Source organism: Hypanus sabinus, chromosome 21, assembly GCF_030144855.1.
Source record: "Hypanus sabinus isolate sHypSab1 chromosome 21, sHypSab1.hap1, whole genome shotgun sequence".
In the NCBI taxonomy this organism is placed as follows: domain Eukaryota; kingdom Metazoa; phylum Chordata; class Chondrichthyes; order Myliobatiformes; family Dasyatidae; genus Hypanus; species Hypanus sabinus.
The window spans coordinates 70,037,139-70,060,048 of record NC_082726.1 but is presented as its reverse complement, the minus strand read 5'-3'; the positions used below and the strand labels follow the sequence as shown (position 1 = coordinate 70,060,048).

At 40.1% G+C, this 22,910-nt stretch overlaps 1 protein-coding gene across 2 annotated transcripts in view; it reads left to right on the top strand.

The window, feature by feature from the left end:
- LOC132379183 (tissue-type plasminogen activator-like) overlaps positions 1–22,910 on the top strand; it is a 313,799-nt gene that overhangs the window by 193,189 nt on the left and 97,700 nt on the right. For both annotated transcript variants that reach the window (XM_059946856.1, XM_059946857.1), the window contains one exon: positions 13,980–14,168. The gene's annotated coding sequence lies outside the window, so the exon portion shown is untranslated. The remainder of the gene's footprint in view (positions 1–13,979; positions 14,169–22,910) is intronic.

Here is a 22,910-nt window from a genome sequence, read left to right as displayed (position 1 = left end):
TAGTATTTATGTACCTTTGTAGGTTGTTATCAGCCAAAATTGCCTGTATGGGGATGGGAAGTACCTGCTCCTCAATGTTTTTCCATTGAGCGTCATATGATGGGTTGCACCAACACATCACGGCTCTCAACTGTGCTGCAAAATAATAATCTTAAGAGAAGGTAGGCCCTATCCCCCCTTTTCCTTGGCCAATTGCAAAGTTTTGAGATAAACTCTGGGCCTTTTACCTTGCCAAATATATCTTGATAACATCTTGTTCCATTCATTGAATTAATTTTGGTTAATCTCTATTGGTAGGGTTTGAAAGATATATAATAGTCTGGGCAGTGTATTCATTTTAATAGATTCAATCCTTGAACTCAAAGTAAAGAAAGGAATTAGGTTCCATCTTGTTATATCTTCTTTAATTTTTTTATATATAGGCTGATAATTGCATTCTGATCATTTTGCCAAATCTTTTGGCATAACGATGCCCAAATATTTGAAAAACTCTGTTTGCCATGCCCAGGGATATCTACTTTCAATTTCTCTTGGTGGGCTATAGTTATATGTAAGTAATTGAGTTTTATCTATGTTGATCTTGTATCCTGATAATTGACCATATTGTTCAAAGGATTGCATCAATTTAGGTAAAGAGTATGTTGGTTGTCCTAGAATGTCATCCACGTAACAAGCCAATTTATCCTCTGTCTCTTTAATAGTAATTCCTCTGATATCTTTACTTTGTCTGATGTATTGAGCTGATGGTTCCAGATATAATGCAAAGAGTAATTATGACCATGCACAACCCTGTCTCGTGCCCTGTTCTAGGGTAAGACTATTTGATAAATATCCATTGATTTTAATCCTAGCAGTAGGGTTGTCATATAGTGCCTGTATAGTTTTAATAATTGTGTCATGGAAACCAAATCTATGTAAAACTCTGTAAAGAAAATTCCAATTAACTGAATCAAATGCCTTTTCAGCATCCATGCTTATCACTATTGCATCAATTTTATTTTTTGTATATGATCCATAATTCTTTTTCTTTTTCAATCTTTTTATTGAGTTTCAAATACAAAAAAATAATAATATAACATAACATAACATTGAATAGGTTATAAATACACTAGGCTTGAAATTAAATTAGTAACAAGATATCAATATCTTATTGAGATATCAACAGAGAACATCATAAGATAATCAATCAAGCCTATATTAATTGTATACGAAAAAAGGATAATCACAAAAGGAAGGGAAAAAATACAGGAAAAATATGTATTAAAATAAAACAATAAACCTTAACTAACATGGGCAATAATAACAGTCTATATATACATGATAGTGTCAAGAACTCCAGAACTCCATACCAAAACAAGGATAAAAAGAAAAAAGGTCTGGAAGAGGTCAAATTAAGTCATATGAAAATGTCGAATAAACGGTCCCCAAGTCTCTTCAAATTTAATTGATGGATCAAAAATAGAACTTCTAATTTTTTCTAAGCTCAAACAAGAAATAGTTTGAGAGAACTTTTGAAACGTGGTAGGAGGGTTTACTTCTTTCCAATTTTTCTAATATAGACCTTCTAGCCATTAGAGTTGCAAATGCGATCATTCGTCTAATCAAAGGGGAAAATTGACTACCATCCTCAATTGGTATATCGAAAATTGCAGTGATAAAATGGGGTTGTAAATCAATATTCCAAACTGAGGAAATGATAGCAAATATATCCTTCCAATAGTTATGTAAGGTGGGACATGACCAAAACATGTGGGTCAATGAAGCAACTTCTGAGTGACATCTGTCACATTGAGGGTTAATATGGGAGTAGAATCGAGCAAGCTTATTTTTAGACATGTGGGCTCTATGTACCACCTTAAATTGTATTAAAGCATGTTTAGCACATATAGAAGAAGAGTTAATCATTTGTAAAATTTTTTCCCATTTTTCTGTTGATATAGTATATTGAAGCTCTTTTTCCCACTCTTGTTTAATTCTTCCTGACATTTCTGGTTGTATCTTCATGATCATATTATAAATAAGAGCCACTAAACCCTTCTGACAAGGGTTCAAGGTAAAAATTATATCTAAAAAATCCATTGGAGTTGAATTGGGAAAGGATGGTAAAACTTTTTATAAAAAGTTTCTGATTTGCAAATATCTAAAAAAATGAGTTTTAGGTAACTTAAATTTGTTAGAAAGTTGATCAAAAGACATCAGACTACCTTCAAAAAAAAGATCACGAAAGCATATTATACCTTTCCTTTTCCATATGCTAAAGGCTTGATCTATTAAGGAGGGTTTAAAAAAAGTTAAATAAGATAGGGCTATCAAGAACAAAATTTCTCAGAGTGAAAAATTTACGAAATTAAAAGCAAATTCGTAATGTGTGTTTGACAATAGGGTTAGATATTTGTTTATTGAACTTGGCTAAATCAGCGGGAAGGGAAGATCCAAGAACGGAGAATAAAGAGTATCCTCATGCATCATTACATTCCAAATTTACCCACTGTGGGCATAATGGTGAATCCAAATCATGTTTCCAGTATATTAAGTTTCGAATGTTATTCGCCCAATAGTAAAATCTAAAGTTAGGTAAAGCTAAACCACCATCTTTTTTAGGTTTCTGTATCTGTTCTTTACTTAACCTGGGGTTTTTATTTTGCCACACAAATGAGGAAATTTTTGAATCTATGTTATCAAAAAAAGATTTAAGAATAAAAATTGGGAGAGCTTGAAATAAATATAAAAATTTCGGTAAAACCATCATTTTAATAGCATTAATCCAACCAACCAATGATAAGGATAAGGGAGACCATCTAGTAGTAAGTTGTTGAATTTGATAAAGCAAAGGTAAAAAATTCAATCTGAATAAATCTTTATGTTTCTTGGTAATTTTTATACCTAAATAAGTAAAGTTATCAGTAACAACTTTAAATGGTACCCTGTTGTTCATTAAAGTTTGTGCATTTAAAGGGAGTAATTCACTCTTATTCAAATTTAATTTATAACCAGAGAAGCTACCAAACTGAGCCAACAAGGATAGAATAGCGGGAATAGACCTATCAGGATCAGAAATATATAAGAACAAGTCATCAGCATATAGAGATAACTTATATAACTTCTCATTAAGGGTAATACCAAAAATATTAGGTGATTCACGAATAGCAATGGCTAAAGGTTCCAGTGCAATATTAAATAATAGAGGACTTAAAGGGCAACCTTGTCTCGTACCACGAGATAATTGAAAAGAAGAGGATCTATGATTATTAGTAAGAACAAAAGCAACAGGGTTATAATATATTAGTTTAATCCATGATATAAATTTGGAACTGAAATTAAATTTTTTTAACGCATTAAATAAGTATGTCCGTTCAACTCTATCAAAAGCTTTTTCAGCATCTAATGAAATGACACATTCTGGGGTTCTGGGTGAAGAGGTATAAATTATATTAATCAATTTTCTAACATTGAAAAAGGAGTACTGGTTCTTAATAAACCCAGTTTGATCTTCTGAAATAATCTGTGACAGTATCTTTTCTAACCTAATAGCTAAAATTTTTGTAAGAATCTTAGAATCTACATTTAATAGCGATATAGGGCGATAGGATGCACATAGGGTAGGGTCCTTATCTTTTTTAAGAATTAGGGAAATAGTAGCATCATAGAAAGACTGAGGTAATCTCTTCTTAATAAATGCATCATTGAAAATTTCACATAACCATAGGGAAAGCAAGGAAGAAAAAGTTTTTAAAAATTCCATAATATAGCCATCAGGGCCTGGGGCTTTCCCTGAGTTCATTGATGAAATAGCCTCTCCTACTTCAGCCACAGAAATGGGAGCATCAAACAAACTCCGATCTTCATCTGTCAGTTTGGGAATATTTAAATTATTTTAAAAATCATCCATCATGGACAGATCACCATCAGATTCTGATTGATATAAAGATTTATAAAAATCTTGGAAAGTTTTATTAATTTCTTTATGATCAGTAGTCAAATTACCATCTTGTTTACGAATTTTAATAATTTGTCGCTTAGTCGAAATAGCTTTTAATTGGTTAGTTAATAATTTACCAGTTCAATCACTATGAATACAGAATTGAGCCCTGGTCTTAATTAATTGATTCTCAATTGAAGAGGATAATAATAAGCTATGTTCCATTTGAAGCTCAACTCTCTTCTTATAAAGTTCTTTGGTAGGAGTCACGGAGTAAATCTTATCAATTTCTTTAATTTTATCCACCAATATAGCTATATCAAGATATCTTTGTTTCCTTTTACCAGCAGAATATGAGATAATTTGCCCGCGAATAAAAGCCTTAAAAGAGTCCCAGAGTATTCCTCTGTCAATCTCTTCGGTATAATTTGTTGAAAAAAACAAGTCAATTTGCTGTTCTATGAAGGTGATAAATTCTGGATCTTGAAGCAAAGTAGCATTGAGTCTCCAAGATCTAGTGTTAATGGAGGAGTCCAATACCTTAATAGACAACTTCAAAGGAGCATGATCCAAAATGGCAATAGAGTCATATTTACAATCAATAACATCTGTTAATAAATGATGATCAATAAGAAAATAATCAATTCTAGAATAACTATGATATACATGTGAAAAAAATGAAAATTCTTTATCTTTATCCATAATGTGAACTATCCTTCGTATAGTGTCTTTTTTTTCATGTTGTTGTATAAAACCTGTCTGATCATTATGAATCAGTATCGGTAGAAACTCTTCTAATCGTTTGGCCATGATGGAGGTAAATAGTCTGTAATCTACATTAAGAATGGATATTGGTCTAAATGACCCACATAATCCCTGCCTTTCCAAGTGTAGATTAATCCTGTCACTCTTTCCAATAACCCTGATGCAGATAGACTCACTGTCCTATAATCACTTGGTTTATACCTACTATCCTTCTTAAGTAAAGGTGCTACATTTACTGCCCTCCACTTATCTGGCACTTCACCTGTGGTATGCAATGATTTAAACCTCTGGGACAGGGCCTCGGCAGTCTCCTTCCTTGCTTCCCACACAGCCAGGAATATCTCTCATTACTTCGTGGCATCACCTCCATCATGCTTCATCACTGGTTGGTATGACACTGTGGGCATCACAGAGTTGTGATTGAAGGAAGGCCATAGTTAGGAGCTTAACATCAAAGGATATACTTTGTATCAAAAGGACAGGCAGGAAGGCATAAGCAGTAGTATGGCTCTGTTGGTAAGAGATGGAATTACATCTTTAGAAAGAGGTGACATAGAGTTAGAGAATGTCAAAACCTTGTTGGTGGAGTTAAGAAACTGCAAGCGTAAAAAACCATTATGGGGATCAAACACAGGTCTCCAAATAGCAGCCAAAATGTGGGGTTGAGATTGCAGAAGGAGCTGGAAAAAGCATGTATTAAGGTTAATGATAATTGTAATAGGGGACTTCAATATGCAAAGGGATTGGGAAAATTGATGTTGGATTACAAGAGAGGGAATTTGTTGAATGCCTACAAGATGGCTTTTTAGAGCAGCTTGTGCTTGAGCCTACTCAGGGAAAGGCTATCTATCCCATTCGGATATGTCCATACATGGCCTCCTCTACTGCCATGATGAGGCCAAACTTTGGTTGGAGGAACAACATCTCATCTACCATCTGGGTAGTCTCCAGCCCCTTGGTATGAACATCGAATTCTCCAACTTCCGATAATTCCCTCCCTCTCCCTTCCCCCATCCCATCTTCACTCTGTCTCCTCTTCTAGCTGCCTATCACCTCTCATGACTCTGCCTTCTTCTACTGCCCATAGTGCTTTCCCCTTAGTTTCCTTCTTCACCTCTCCTGCCTATCCACTCCCTGTTTCCCCTCCCCGCTTCCCCTCCCCCACCCCTTGATCTTCCCTCTGATTGGTTTTCCACCCTCCCCCCCCACCTTCTTTATAGGGCCCCTGCTCCCTCCTTCTTTAGTCCTGACGAAGGGTCTCGACCCAAAACATTGACTGTTTCTTTCAACGGATGCTGCCCGACCTGCTGGGTTCATCCAGCTTTTTTGTATGTCTTGTGAAGGCTATCTTAGATTGGGTGTTGTGTAATAACCCAGATCTCATTAGGGAGCTGAATGTAAAGTGATCCTTTGGAGGCAGGGATCATAATATGATTAAATTCATACTGCAATTTGAGAGAGAGAAACACAAGTCACATGTATCAGTATTGTAATGGAATAAAGGCAGTTACAGAGGCATGAGAGAGGAGTTTGCCCAGGTGGATTAGAGGAGGATACTGGTGAGAATGATGGCAGAGATGGCTGAAGCTTCTGGGAATAGCTCACAAGGCGCAGGATAGATATGTCCCACTGAAGAAGAAGTTTTCATATGGCAGTGGTAGGCAACCATGGCTGACATGGGAAATTAAGAACTGCATAAAAGCAAAGGAAAGTGCATATAAGGTAGCAAAAGTAAGTGGGAAGTTGGATGATTGGAAAGCTTTTAAAATCCAACAAAAGACAATGAAAAAACTATAAGGGAAAAGATGAAATATGAGGGCAAACTACCCAGTAATATAAAGCAGGATACTAAAAGTTTTTTTCTTCTATATAAAGAGTAAAAGGGAGGTGAGAGTTGATATTGGACCATTGGATAATGATGCTGATGAAGTAGTAATGGGGAACAAAGAAATGGCAGATTAACTTACTAGATTTTACATCCATCTTCAACGTGACAGACAGACAGACATACTTTATTGATCCCGAGGGAAATTGGGTTTCGTTACAGTTGCACCAACCAAGAATAGTGTAAAAATATAGCAATATAAAACCATAAATAATTAAATAATAATAAGTAAATTATCTCAAGTGGAAATAAGTCCGGGACCAGCCCATTGGCTCAGGGTGTCTGACACTCCGAGGGAGGAGTTGTAAAGTTTGATGGCGTCAGGCAGGAATGACGTCCTATGACGCTCAGTGTTGTACCTTGGTGGAATGAGTCTCTGGCCGAACATACACCTGTGCCTAACCAGTACATTATGAAGTGGATGGAAGGCACTATCAGTGTGCCAGAAGTCTGCGAGTGTATCACGGAGAAGGAGTGAGTACCATTGCTATTACAAAGAAAAAGTGCTAGGTAAACTCAAAGGTCTTAAGGTAGGTGAGTCACCTGGACCAGATGGACGACATCTCAGAATCCAGAGAAAGGTAGCTGAAGAGATATTGGATGCATTGGTCATGATCTTTCAAGAATCACTTGATTCTGACATGGTCCTGGAGGAGTGGAAGATTGCAAATGTCACTCTACTCTTTAAGAAGGGGGGAAGGCAAAAAAAGGAAATTATAGGCCAGTTAGACTAATCTCAGTTGCTGGGGGAAGTGTTGGAATCTATTACTAAGGATGAGGTTTTGGGGTACTTGGAGGCTAATGATAAAATGAGTCATAGTCAGCATAGTTTCTGTCAAGGGAGATCTTGCCTGACACATCAGTTAAAGTCCTTTGAGGAAGTAACAAGCAGGTTAGACAACTAAGAAACAGTGGATGTCATTTACTTGGATTTTCAAGTGCATTTGATAAGGTGCCTCACATGAGGTTGCTTAACAAGATAAAATCCTGTAGTGTTACAGGAAAGATACAGGTATGAATAGAGGAATGGCTGACAGGCAGGAGGCAGTGAGTGGAAATAAAAGGGGCCTTTTCTGGTTGGCTGCCAGTGACTACCGGTGTTCCTCAGGGGTCAGTATTGGGACTGCTGCTTTTCACATTGTTGGTCATTGATTTGGATAATGGAATTGATAGCTTTGTGGCAAAGTTTGCGGGTGAAATGAAGATAGGTGGAGGCATAGGTAAGATTAATGATCCTGTAGTCAGGGATCCCTCTTGGAAAGAGTGATCATAGAATGTTTGAATATCACATTCAGATGGAGGATGAAATAGTTAAATTTGAAACTAGTGTATTATGCTTGAACAAAGGACACTACAATGGGATGAGGGAGGAGTTGGCTAATGTGGATTGGGAGCACAGGCTACTTAGTAGGACAGTTGAGGAACAGTGGAATACTTTCAGAGATTTTTCACAGTACACAACAAAAGTATAGAACATAGAACATAGATCATAGAATAGTACAGCACAGTACAGACCCTACTGCCCACAATGTTGTGCCGACCTTAAACCCTGCCTCCCATATAACCACCCACCTTAAATTCCTCCACATACCTGTCTAGTAGTCTCTTAAATTTCACTAGTGTATCTGCCTCCACCACTGACACGGGCAGTGCATTCCATGCACCAGCCACTCTCTGAGTAAAAAACCTTCCTCTAATATCCCCCTTGAACTTCCCACCCCTTACCTTAAAGCAATGTCCTCTTGTATTGAGCAGTGGTGCCTTGGGGAAGAGGCGCTGGCTGTCCACTCTGTCTATTCCTCTTAATATCTTGTATACCTTTATCACGTCTCCCCTCACCCTCCTTCTCTCCAAAGAGTAAAGCCTTAGCGCCCTTAATCTCTGATCATAATACATACTCTCTAAACCAAGCAGCATCCTGGTAAATCTCCTCTGTACCCTTTCCAATGCTTCCACATCCTTCCTACAGTGAGGCGACCAGAACTGGACACAGTATTCCCAAGTGTGGCCCAACCAGAGTTTTATAGAGCTGCATCATTACCTCGTGACTCTTAAACTCTATCCCTCAACTTATGAAAGCTAACACCCCATAAGCTTTCTTAATTACCCTATCTACCTGTGAGGCAACTTCCAGGGATCTATGGACATGTACCCCCGGATCCTTCTGCTCCTGCACACTATCAAGTATCCTGCCATTTACTTTGTATTCTGCCTTGCAGTCTGTACTTCCAAAGTGTACCACCTCACACTTTTCCAGGTTGAACTCCATCTGCCACATCTCAGCCCACTCCTGCATCTTATCAATGTCTCTCTGCAATCTTCGACAATCCTCTACACTATCCACAATACCACCAACCTTTGTGTCATCTGCAAACTTGCCAACCCACCCTCCTACCCCCACATTACGGTTGTTTATAAAAATCACAATCTTCTCAAATATTCAAGTCAAAAGTAAGGACAGTAAGTGTGGGGAGAGCCAGCCTTGGATAACTAAGGAGATAAAAGATAATATCAAATTAAAAGTTCATGTGAACAAAGTCGCAAAGAGTAATGGGAGACTGAAGGATTGGAAAAACTTTAAAAAGCAACTAATCACAACTAAACAAGAAATAAGGAAAGGGAAGATAGAGTATGAAAGTAAATGAGCACAAAATATAAAAACAGATAGCAGAAGTTTTTATAAATATATAAAGTGGAAGAGGGTGGCTAAAGTCAATGTAGGTCCTTTGGAAGATGAGAAAGGGAAATTGATATTGGGTGATAAAGAAATGGCTGTGGCATTGAACGACTATTTTGTGTCGGTCTTCACGGTGAAGGACACGTCTAATATGCCAAAGAAGGATGTTATGGATGAAATGGGAGGTGAGGACCTTGATAAAATCACTGTCACTAAAGAGAAAGTGATGAACAAGCTAGAGGGCCTGAAGGTAGATAAGTCCCCTGGTCCTGATGGGATGCATCCCAGGGTGCTGAAGGAGTGAACTTAACGTCTGTATTCGGGAGAATGCTTGAAGATGTCATTAAGGAAGAAATAATGAAACATTTAGAAAGGAGTGGTTACATTAGACAGATGCAGCATGGATTCAGAAAGGGCAGGTCCTGTTTGACAAACTTACTGGAGTTCTGTGAGGAATTAATGAGTGCAGTGGATAGAGGGGAACAGGTGGATGTTGTATACTTGGATGTCGAGAAGGTGTTCAATAAGGTGCTGCACAAGAGACTTATAAATAATATACAGATGCATGGAGTCAGAGTAAGTGTATTGGCATGGATAGTGGATTGGTTAACCAATAGAAGGTAGAGAGTTGGTATAAATGGGTGTTTCTCCGGTTGGCAGTCAGTGGTGACTGGGGTGCCGCAAGGGTTGGTGCTGGGCCCGCAGATTCCAACATTTACATTGATGATTTGGAAGAAGGGACTGAGTGTAGCATAGCAAAATTTGCTGATGACACTAAACTGAGTGGAAAAGCAAATTGTACGGAGGATGTGGAGAGTCTGCAGAGAGATATAGATAGGTTAAGTGAGTGGGCAGATGGAATACAATGTTGGGAAATACGAGATCATCCACTTTGGAAGGAATAATAGAAGAGCAGATTATTATTTAAATGGTGAAAGATTGCAGCATGCTGTTGTGCAGAGGGACTTGGGAGTGCTTGTGCATGAATCGCAAAAAGTTGGCTTGCAGGTACAACAGGTTATTAAGAAGGCAAACAGAATGTTGGCCTCCATTTCTAGAGGGATTGAATTCAAGAGCAGGGAGGACATGCTGCAACTATACAGGGTACTGGTGAGGTCACATCTAGAGTTCTGGTCTCCATACTTAAGGAAGAATATACTGGCTTTGGGGTCAGTGCAGAGGAGGTTCACCAGGTTGATTCCAGGGATGAAGAGATTAACCTATGAGGAAAGATTACGTCACCTGGGACTATACTCTCTGGAGTTCAGAAGAATGAAAGGGGGTCTTGTAGAAACATACAAAATTTTGAAAGGGATAGATAAGATAGAAGTAGCCAAGTTGTTTCCATTGGTAGGTAAGATTAGAACTAGGGAACATTGCCTCAAGATTCAGGGGAGAAGATTTAGGACGGAGATGAGGAGAAACTGTTTTTCCCAGAGAGTAGTGAATCTGTGGGATTCCTGCCCAGGGAAGCAGTTGAGGCTTCTTCACTAAATATATTTAAGAAACAGTTAGATAGGTTTTTACATAGTAAGGGAATTAGGGGTTATGGAGAAAAGGCAGGTAGATGGAGCTGAGTTTATGGACAGATCAGCCATGATCTTATTGAATGGCAGGGCAGTCTTGATGCACCAGATGGCCTACTCCTGCTCCTATTTCTTATGTTCTTATTTAGTGCTGAGGAAGTAATGTGCTTGCAGAAGGATGGGGGGTAAGTGGCAGATTAAATACAATGCTAGGAAATGTACAATAATGTATTTTGGTAAAAAGAACAATAGTGCAGACTACTATCTAAATGGGGAGTAGGTACAAACATCAGATGTACAGTGTGACTTGGGAGTCCTCTTGCAATTCTCCCAGAAGGTTAATTTACAGGTTGACTCTGTGGTAAAGAAGGCAAATGCAAATGCATTTATTTCAAGGGGAACCGAATATAAAAGCAAGGAGTTAATGCTGAGCCTTTATAAGACATGAGACAGGCCACACTTGGAGCATTGTCAACAGTTTTGGGCCACATATCTCAGAACAGATGTGTTGTCTCTGGAGAGAGTCCAGAGGATGTTCACAAGGATGATTCCAGGAATGAAGGACTTAACATATGAGGAGCATTTGTCAACATTGGATCTGTACTTACTGGAATTTCATTGAAACCTACCAAATGTTGAAAGCACTAGATAGGATGGATGTGGAGAGGATGTTTCCTATAGTGGAGGTATCCAGAACTAGAGGGCACAGCCTCAAAATTGAGAGACAGCCTTTTAGAACAGAGGTAAGGAGGAATGTTTTAGCCAGAGAGTAGTGAATCTGTGGAATGCTCTGCCACAGACAGCAGTGAAGGCCAAGTCTGTGGGTATAGTTAAGGTGGAAATTGATAGTTTCCTGATCGGGCAGGGCATCAAAGGGTATGGCAAGAAAGTAGGTGTATGGGGTTGAGTGGGATCCGGGATCAACCATAATGGAATGGCAGAGCAAACTCCAGGGGCTGAATGGGCTAATTCTGCTCCTATGTCTTATGGTCTCATGACCTTATGTTTACTAAGATATCTAATATTTCCTTTTTAATCATGGCATGTACTTGAATTTTACCATCCCAAATTAAATCTGCAATTACAATGTCTTTTTCTTTAGCAGATATAATGAGAGGAGACCCTATCCTTTCCTTGGTTATCACTTGCTCTTCATATGCTTATAAAATGCTAAAATGTTTATTAATCTTATTTGTTAGTGATATTCCACAGGCCTTTTTAACCTCTTACTTTCTTAAGTAAACCCTATACATTCTATGTTCCTAAAAGGGCTCACAAGTTTTAAGTGTCTTGTACCTGTTATATTCACTTAAGTAAATCTTTGCTATCCCTCAAAACCCAGTGTGCCTCGGACATATCTTCTATATAGTTCATCTTAGTAAAACCCAATCTAGTTTCAAAATACTATAATTATTGCTTATAAAGCCAGATGCCTTATTTATACAGTTCCATTCTACTACCTCACTAACTATCACTGATGTATATAGTCTTTAGGGGTTTTGATGAATATGCTGCACTACGCCTTACCATCTTTTCCAGTTTCATGAATTAAAGAGATGTAAAAATAAAGTGCTTAGTGCACAAACATGCTAGGTTTGGAATGGATTTAAAGAATACCAAACGATAAAATGTAATGCTTACACAGAGGAAAACTTTAATTAATTGCAAGCAACTGTTTGAGCTGTTGAGATGGTCTTTAGTCAAGGTTGCAAGGCTGGCCTTTGATACAGAATTGAATGGGAACCAGAACAGTAAGTCAGAAAGTGAAGCAATGGAGGGGAAAATGAGATGTCATGACCAATAAGCGAGGGCATATAGGAGCAAAATATACAAGTAGTTGAGTGGTGTAGCATTCAATTCAATTCAAAATTCAACAAACTTGCACTCAACATCAGAAACACAAAAGAGCTCATTCCAGACTTCAGAAAGGGAAGGATGAGGGAACACAAACCAATCCTCATAGAGGGATCAGAAGTGGAGAGAGTGGGGAATTTTAAGTTCCTGGACGTCAAGATCTCTGAAGATCTAACTTGGTCCCAACACATTAATGCAGCTATAAATGAGGCAAGACAGTGGCTATACTGTGTTAGGAGTTTGAGGAGATTAGACTTGTCATCTGAAACACACAAAAACTTCTGCAGATGTACCATGGAGGCTGCATCACTGGCTACATATGACAGGCTACATCACTGTCTGATATTGGGGGGGGGGGGTGAAGAAACTACTGCACAGGATTGAAAGAAGCTTCAGAAAGTTGTAAAATTAGTCAGCTCCATCTTGGGTACTAGCCTCCATAGTATCCAAGATATCTTCAAGGAGTGTTGCCTCTGAAAGGCAGCATCTATCATTAAAGCCCCTCCATCACCCAGGACATGCCTTCTTCTCATTGTTACCATCAGGAAGGAGGTACAGAAGTCTGAAAGCACACACTCAGTGATTCATGAACAGTTTCTTCCCTTCTGCCATCCAATTCCTAAATGGACTTTGAACCCATGAACACTACCTCACTTTTATTATTTCAGTTTTTGAACATTTTTTATTCTAACTATTTAAGTACATATACTTACTGAAATTGATTTACTTATTTTGTCTATATTATCATGTATTGCATTGTACTGCTGCCGCTAAATTAACAAATTTCATGACGTATGTGGTGAAATTAAACCTGATTCTGATTTTCAGTAAGTCTACAAGCAAGAAAAGGCTGGAGCAAGGTAATAGACAGAATGGGACAGAGGGGTTGAAGTTCGTCTATTTTCCTGCAAGGAGTATTCAGAATAAGGGGGTGTTGAATTTAGATCATGGATCAATACAGAAACCCGGTTGAGAGAGCGGCAGGACCTAATATCTTAGAAAAGATGGGGGGGAAGGTAGAAAGGGGGAGAACATGATAAGTAGCGATATCGGAGTTGTACTCAGAGGGGACATAGAGGAGGACACGTTCGCTGTCTATATGGGTACCTGCACATTGAGCAACAGGTATGTAAGCAAACTAAAATGAAGAGGATTAGCAAAGTGAGTGACTTCAACTTCTATAGTATAGACTGGGATCTTTGTCTTTAAATTGTGTGCTTTCTTCCATGAAAGTCTCGGCAAACATGTCTTGTTCCACAACGACCGAAAAGAGTCACGAGGTTAGAAAAACGTATTCTTCATTGTAAGGAGATCTTAGTAATTTGGTTTTTACCACATAAATGTGACTTTCAGGATATGGGATGAACGTGATGAAGAATCAGACTGATACCCTCCTCCGCAGTTCTCCGAGCTCAGATATTCATTTAAAAAATCTCATCATCATTTCCGGCACGAACCTTTAAAACGCACAGCGGAGGCATCAGCGCCCAATACCGCACAGAGAGCGACGAGTTCGTTCCACTGCAGCTCTGCTCAAATACAGTACGTATATAAATGTTACTTCTTTATTGAAATGCTATGGTTCATGCTTAATATCCGCGTGATGTTCGGTTTTTGATCCAGTAACATTATTACTATACATCAGAAAATGGAGGTTTGTTTTTCCCCATTACCTACGAATTCAATTAAGGGAAAAAACATTTAGCCTCTCCGTTGTCAGCTGCTGGGAGAAACAATGTTCTGTGACTAGTCTGCTGATGCTTCTGAGATTTTCAGTAGACTGTATAAAGTTGTATGGTGGATTTAACGAGTCATACTTGCGTATGATACGTGAAACAGCCACCCTATAAATAAAGTCAATACTTTCAAATAAACAAGAGAAGGAATAAGTCACAGTATAACAATTCTAAAAAATAGTGGATCTGATCATTTTAATTTGAACTTTGCCTGCAATTCATTAACTTCTAACACGGCATTCTCTCACTTTTTTTAAACTAGAGTTGCTCGAGAATTTAGAGAACTCGACAGAAAGCTGGGAAGCAGGACCTCCACGGTAGTTAGTAATTTCTGGATTGCTGCCAGTGCCAGTGAGGGTAGAAACCGGATGATTTGGCAAATTAATGCGTGGCAGAGAAGCTGGTGCAGAGCTTCGGGTCCTTGGTTGATTGGGATTTCTTCTGGGGGAGGTATGACCTGTTCAAAAGTGACGGTTGCACCTGAACCGAGGGAGACCAAAATTCTCACGGGAAGGTTTGTTAGAGCTGTTGGGGAGGATTTAAACTAATTTGGCAGGAGGTAGGAACTGGAAAGAAAGGACTCAGGATAGAGGATAGTAAAAAAGCAAATATAGCATACAGTCAGACTGTCAGGAAAGGCAGCAGATGATACGACGTAATTGCAGCTAGCAGGCTGAGTATCAGTGCATTAGGGATGCTGAGTCAAAAAGAGTGTAATTTCTCAATGCACAAAGTATAAGAAATAAGGTGGATGATCTTGTTGCACTATTGCAGATTGCCTGGTATGATGTTGTGACCATCATTGAATCATGGCTGAAGGATGGTTGTAGTTCAGAGCTGAATGAGGGAGAGGACGGTTGGCAGAGGGCTGGCTTGGCTCTGCTGGTAAAGAATGGCATCAAATCAGTAGAAAGATGTGACATAGGATCTGAGAAGATGTATCCTTGTGGATTGAATTAAGTAACTGCAAGAATAAAAGGACCCTGATGGCAGTTGTATACAGGCCTCCCAGCAGTAGCTGGGATGTGGATCACAAATTACAATGGGAAATAGAAAAGGCATGTCAAAAGGACAATGTTATTAAAGTCATGGGAGATTTCAACATGCAGGATAATTGGGAAAATCAGTTTGGAAATGAATCTCAAGAGAGTCAGTTTGTTGAATGCCCATGAGATGGCTTTCTTGAGCAATTTGTCATTGAGCCTACTACAGGATCACCTATACTGGATTGGGTGTTATGTAATGAACTGGAGGTGACTAGGGAGCTTAAGGTAAAAGAACCCTTAGGAGGCAGTGATCACAATATGATTGAGTTCAACTTGAAATTTGATAGGCAGAATATAAAGTCTGATATAGTAGTATTACAGTGGAGTAAATGAAATTACAGTGGTATGAGAGAGGAGTTGGCCAAAGTACATTGGAAGGAGATAGAACATAGAAAACCTACAGCACAATACAAGCCCTTTGGCCCACAATGTTGTACTGAACATGTACATATAGGAGGCCACGCCAGCTACACCGGACACAGAATATGACCCCAACAGACTCACAGGTGAAGTGTCGCCTCACCTGAAAGGTCTGCTTGCAGCCTTCAATGGTAGTGAGGGAGGAGGTGTAAGGACTGGTGTAGCACTTGCACTTGTTCCACTTGAAAGGATAAGTGCTAGGAAGGAGATCAGTGGGGAGGGATGAATGGACAAAGGAGTCGCATAGGTAGTGATCCCTGTGGAAAGTTGGGGGTGAGAGAAATATGTGCATGGTGGTGGTATCCTGTTGGAGATAGCATTGGATTTGACATTGGCTTCGTGGGAGAAGCCAGTGAGTGGTAGTGAGGATTGCCTCTCTGACAGGAGGCCTGTGACTAATGGTGTGCTGTAGGGATGCTGGGTCCTTTGTTGTTTGTCATCTATATTAATGATCCTGATGATAATGCGATGCACTGGATTAGCAAACTTACGGATGACACCAAGATTGGGGGTGTAGTGGACTGTAAGAAAGGCTATCATGGCTTGCAGAGGGATCTACATCAACTGGAAAAATGGGCTGAATAATGGCAGATGGAATTTAATGCTGACAGTGTAAGATCTTGCACTTCAGTAGGATCAACCAGGGTAGGTCTTCAGCAGTGAACAGTTGCCATAACCAGAGTTATAAGGGAAGATTGAATAGGTTAGGACTGTAGTCTTTAGAAGGTAGGAGATTGAGAGGGGATTTGACTGAACTATGGAAAATTATGAAGGGTATAGATAGGGTAAATGCAAGCAGACTTTTTCAACAGAGGTTGGGTGGAGCGACAACCAGACATCATGGGTTAAGGGTGAAAGGTGAGAAGTTTAAGGGGAACATGCAGAAAACTTTTTCAGTCAGAGGATTGTAAGAGTGTGCAATCAGATGCCAGCACAAGTGGTGCACATGTGCTCGATTTAAATGTTTAAGTGAAGTTTGGATAGGTAAATAGATAGTAGGGATTTGGAGGATTATGATCCCAGTTCAAGCTGATGTGAGTAGACAGCATAAATGGTTTTGGCATGGACTAGATGGGTTGAAGAGCCTGTTTCTAAGCTGTACTTCTCTATGACTTCATAACTCTATGATTTTGTTGCGAAGATGTCAGACTCGAATCTCGCTTTAGAAAATAAATGTATATGATTCTAATTACCTAGAGGCATTGTGGGGGGGGGGTATTGATTTCAGATCACATTTGATTGAGTGTCCACCTGCCAGAAATGTTGGTGTCCTTCTGCTGATGTGAGATATTTACAAGTTTTCTGAGAAAATGATGCATTGTCAGAAGTGCATTCTTAGGTCATGAAGTTAGATGTGCATTTAAACCATAAGGCACAGGAGCAGAAATCAGCCACTTGGCCCATCAAATCTGCTCCACCATTCATCGTCTTTGATTTATTTTCCTACTCAGCCCCAGTCTCCTGTCTTTGCCCTGAGCTATTGACAACCTGACAAATCAAGCACCTACCAGCCATTGATTTTAAATATACCCAATGACTTGGGCTCCACAGTCATCTGTGACAATGAATTACACAGTTTCAACATCCTCTTGGTAAAGAAGTACCTCCTCAATACAGAATAGAGAGCCGACCTTTTAAAATGGAGATGAGAAGGAACTTTTTCAGCCAGAGAGTGGTGAATCTGAAATTTGTTACACAGACTGTTGTGGAGGATGTCTTATGTATATTTAAGGCAAAGATTGATAGATTCATGAAGGGATACGGGGAAAAGGCGAGAGATTAGGGCTGAAAAGGAAATAGTTCAGGCATGATGAAATTTCAGAGCAGACTGAATGGGCCAAATGGCCTAATTCTGCTTCTATATCTTATTGTCTTACTTTCTAAAGGGATATCCTATTCTGAGGCTGTGCCCTCTGGTCATACACTCTCCCACAATCGGAAACTCTCTCTCCATCACCACTTTACTTAGGCCTTTCAATATTCAGTATCTTGGGGTGTAGATCATCATGTCCAAGTGACTTATGTACCTTCAGACCTTTCAGCTTACCAAGCACCTTCTGCTTAGTAATACCAGTTACAGTCAATTCTGCCTCCTGATTCTCTCAAATTTCTGGCATTCTGTTGGTGTCTACCACAGTGAAGACTGATACAAAAGACTTACTCAGTCTGTCCATCATTTCTTTGTCCCCTGTAACTACTCCTCTGGTGTTAATTTCTAGTGGTTCAATGCCCACTCATGCCACTCTTTTGCTCTTTATAAACATGTAAAGAAAACTTATATCATTTTATTTTTTAACTGCTGCTGCTAAGTTAACAAAGTTCATGTTACATGCTGTTGATAATAAACCTGATAAACTTAAAACATAAAATGCTGGATGAACTCAGTACATTAGGGAGTACCAATGGAAAGGAATAAACAGTCAATGTTTTGGCTGAAATTCTTCATCAGGACTAGAAATGAAGGTAGAAGAAGCCTCTAACCAGTCCTGATGAAGGGCCTCAGCCTGAAAAGTAAACTGTTTATTCCTTTCTATAGATGCTGCCTGATCAGCTGAGTCCATCTGGCATTTTGCATTCTGGATTTCCAGCATCTGCAGAATCTCTTTCATTTATTTTATTGGCCAGCTTACCTTCATATTTCACCTTTTTTCCCTTATATGTTTTAGTTGCATTGTGATGATCTTTACAAGTTTCACAGTCCTCTAACTTCACACTAAATTTTCCCATCTTTGCTCTTTTACACCATAAGACATAGGAGCAGAATTAGGCCACATAGCCCATCGATTCTATTCCACCATTCAATCCTGGCTGATCCCAGATCCCACTCAACCCCATACATCTGCCTTCTTACCATACCTGACCAACCAGGAACCTATCAACTTCCACTTTAAGTATATCCACAGACTTGGCCTCTACCACAGTCTGTGGCAGAGTATTCCACAGATTCGCTACTTTCTGACTAAAAAAAGTTCCTCCTTACATCAGTTCTAAAAAAGTTGCCCCTCAATTCTGAGGCTGTGTTCTCTAGTTCTGGATACCTCCACCTTAGGAAACATTCTCTCCACATCCACGTTATCTAGTCCTTTCAACATTCAGTAGGTTTCAATGAGATCCCCCCACATTCTTCTAAATGCCAGTGAATACTGGCCCAAAGCTGCCTATCACTCCCCCTATGTTAACCCCCTTCATTCCCGGAATCATCCTCATGAACCTCCTCTGGACTCTCTCCGATGACAACACATCTTTCTGAGATATGGGGCCCAGAACTGTTGACAATATCCAAGTGCAGCCTGAATAGCATTTTATAAAGCCTTTGCAATATCTCCTTACTTTTATATTCTATTCCCCTTGAAATAAACGCCAACATTGCATTTGACTTCTTTACCATAGGCCTGTAAATTAACCTTCTGGGACTCCTTAGTCCCTCTGCACCTCTGATGTTTAGAAACATAGAAAACCTACAAAACAATACAGGCCCTTCGGCCCACAAAGTTGTGTCCCTACCTTAGAAATTACTAGGCTGACCCATAGCCCTCTATTTTTCTAAGCTCCATGTACCTATCCAAAAGTCTCTTAAAGGACCCTATCGTATCCACCTCTACCACTGTTACTGGCAGCCATTTCCACACACTCACAACTCTCTGAGTAAAAACCTTACCCCTGATATCTCCTCTGTACCTACTCCCCAGCACCTTCAACCTGTGTCCGCTTGTGGCAACCATTTCAGCCTCAGGGAAAAGCCTCTTACAACCCACATGACCAAAGCCTCTCATCATCTTATACACCTCTATCAGGTCACTTCTCATCCTCTGTCGCTCCAAGGAGAAAAGGCCGAGTTCACTCAAACTGTTCTCATAAGGCATGCTCCCCAATCCAGGCAACATCCTTGTAAATCTCCTCTACACCCTTTCTATGGCTTCCATATCCTCTCTGTAGTGAGGCAACCAGAACTGAGCACAGTACTCCAGGTGGGGTCTGACCAGGGTCCTATATAGCTGTAACATCACCTCTCAGCTCCTCAATTCAATTCTACAATTCATGAAGGCCAATACACCATATGCCTTCTTAACCACAGAGTCAACCTGCACAGCTGCTTTGATCGTCCCGTGGACTCAGACCCCAAGATCCCTCTGGTCCTCCACACTGCCAAGAGTCTTACCATTAAAACTATATTCTGTAATCATATTTGACCCAACAAAATGAAACACTTCACACTTATTTGGGTTGAACTCCCTCTGCCACTTCTCAGCCCAGATTTCCATCCTATCAATGTCCCACTGTAATCTCTGACAGCCCTCCACACTATCCACAACACCTCCAACCTTTGCGTCATCAGCAAACTTACTAACCCACCCCTCCACTTCCTCATCCAGGTCATTTATAAAAATCATGAAGAGTAAGGGTCCCAGAACAGATCCCTGAGGCACTCCACTGGTGACCGACCTCCATGCAGAATATGACCCGTCTACAACCACTCTTTGCCTTCTATGGGAAAGTCAGTTCTGGATCCACAAAGGAATGTCCCCTTGGATCCCATGCCTTCTTACTTTCTCAATAAGCCTTGCATGAGGTACCTTATCAAATGCCTTGCTGAAATCCATTGACTGCTCTTCCTTCATCAATTTGTTTAGCCACATCCTCAAAAAAGTTCAATCGGGCTCATAAAGCATGACCTGTCCTTGACAAAACCATGCTGAAAATTCCTAATCATATTATACCTCTCCAAATGTTCATAAATCCTGCCTTCCAGGATCTTCACCATCAACTTAACAACTGCTGAGGTAGGGCTCACTGGTCTATAATTCCCTGGGCTATCTCTACTCCCTTTCCTGAATAAAGGAACAACATTCAAAACCCTCCAATCCTCCAGAACCTGTCTTGTCCCCATGATGATGCAAAGATCATCGCCAGAGGCTCAACAATCTCCTTCCTCGCCTCCCACAGTAGCCTAGGATACATCTCATCCAGTCCCAGTGACCTATCCAACTTGATGCTTTCCAAAGGTTCCGGCACATCCTCTTTCTTAATAACTACATGCCCAAGCTTTTCAGTGTACTGCACGTCATCACTACTATCACCAAGACACTTTTCTATAGTGAATGCTGAAGCAAAGTATTCATTAAGTATCTCTGCTATTTTCTCCAGTTCCAAACACACTTTCCCACTGTCACACTTGATAGGTCTTATTCTTTCACGTCTTATCCTCTTGCTCTTCACATACTTGTCAAATGCCTTGGGGTTTTCCTTAATTCTGCCTGCCTTCTCATGGCCCCTTCTGGCTCTCCTAATTTCCTTCTTAAGCTCCTTCACTAGACATTAGACTGTAGAATGCTACAGCACAGTACAGGCCCTTTGGCCCTCAATGTTGTACCAATCCATATATTTCTTTAAAAAAGTACTAAACCCACACTACCCCGTAACCCTCTATTTTTCTTTCATCCATGTACCTGTCCAAAATGCTCTTCAATAACCCTGATGAAGGGTCTCGGCCTGAAACGTCAACAGCGCTTCTCCCTATAGATGCTGCCTGGCCTGCTGTGTCCCACCAGCATTTTGTGTGTGTTGTTTGAATTTCCAGCATCTGCAGGTTTCCTCATGTTTGCTCTTAAATAACCCTAATGTTTTGGCCTCCACCATGCCTGGCAAGTCATTCCAGACACCCAGAACCCTCTGTGTAAAAAAAAAAACTTGTCCCTGATGTCTCCCCTAAACTTCTCTCCCTTAAGTTTGTACCAATTCCCTCTGGTGTTTGCTATTCATGCCCTGGGAAACAGGTACTGGCTATCCACCATATCTATGCCTCTCATAATCTTGTAGATCTCCATGAAGTCCCCTCTTATCCTTTTACGCTCCGAAGAGACAAGTCCCAATGCTGCTAACCTTGCCTTATAAGACTTGTTTTCCAATCCAGGGAACATCCTGATAAATCTCTTCTGCATCCTCTCCATAGCTTCCCCATCCTTCCTATATTGAGGTGACCAGAATTAAACACAATACTCTAAGCGTGGTCTCACCAGAGATTTGTAGAGTTGCAACATGACCTCTCTACTCTGAAACTCAATCCCCCTATTATGAAGCCTATCATCCCATAGGCCTTGTTAACTACCCTATCAACCTGTGCAGCAACCTTGAGGGATGTATGGATTTGAACCACAAGGTCCCTCTGTTCATCCACACTCTTAAGTAACCGACCATTAATCCCGTATTCAGCCTTCTGGTTTGTCCTACCAAAATGTGTCACCTCACACTTATCCGGATTAAACTCCATCTGCCACTTTTCTGCCCAAATCTGCAACCTATCTATGTCCTCTTATAACCTTCGACAACCTACAGCTCCATCCACACCTCCTCCAATCCTTGTGTCATCCGCAAACTTACTCACCCATCCTTCCGCTTCTTCATCCAGGTCATTTATAAAAAAATCACAAAGAGCAGGGGTCCCAGGACATATCCTTGCGGCACTCCACTAGTCACCAAGCTCCAGGCAGAATACTTTCCTTCCACTACTACCCTCTGCTTTCTTCCTGTAAACCAATTTTTTATCCAAACAGCCAAGGTTCCACTGATCCCATGCCTCATGACTTTCTGGATGAGTCTCTCTTGGGGGACCTTGTCAAATGTCTTTCTAAAATATATGTAGACCACATCTACTGCCCTACCCTCATCAATTTCTTTTGTTACCTCTCCAAAAAACTCAATTAGGTTCGTGAGGCACAACCTTCCCTTCACAAAGCCATGTTGACTATCCTTGAGTAGACCATACTTCTCCAAATGCTCGTAGATCCTATTCTTAAGAATCCTTTCCAATAGCTTGCAGACCACCAACGTAAGACTCACCTGTCTATAGTTCCCAGGATTCTCCCTATTACCTTTTATAAACAAGGGTACTACATTTGCCATTCTCCAATCCTCCAACACCTCCCCTGCAGCCAAAGAGGATTCAAAGATCATAGCTACTGTTTCAATGATCTCTTCTCTCACTTCCCACAGTAACCTGGGTATATCACATCCGACCCTGGGGATTTATCAATCTCGATGTTTTTAAGAAGATCCAACACTTCTTCTTCCTTAATCTCCAGATT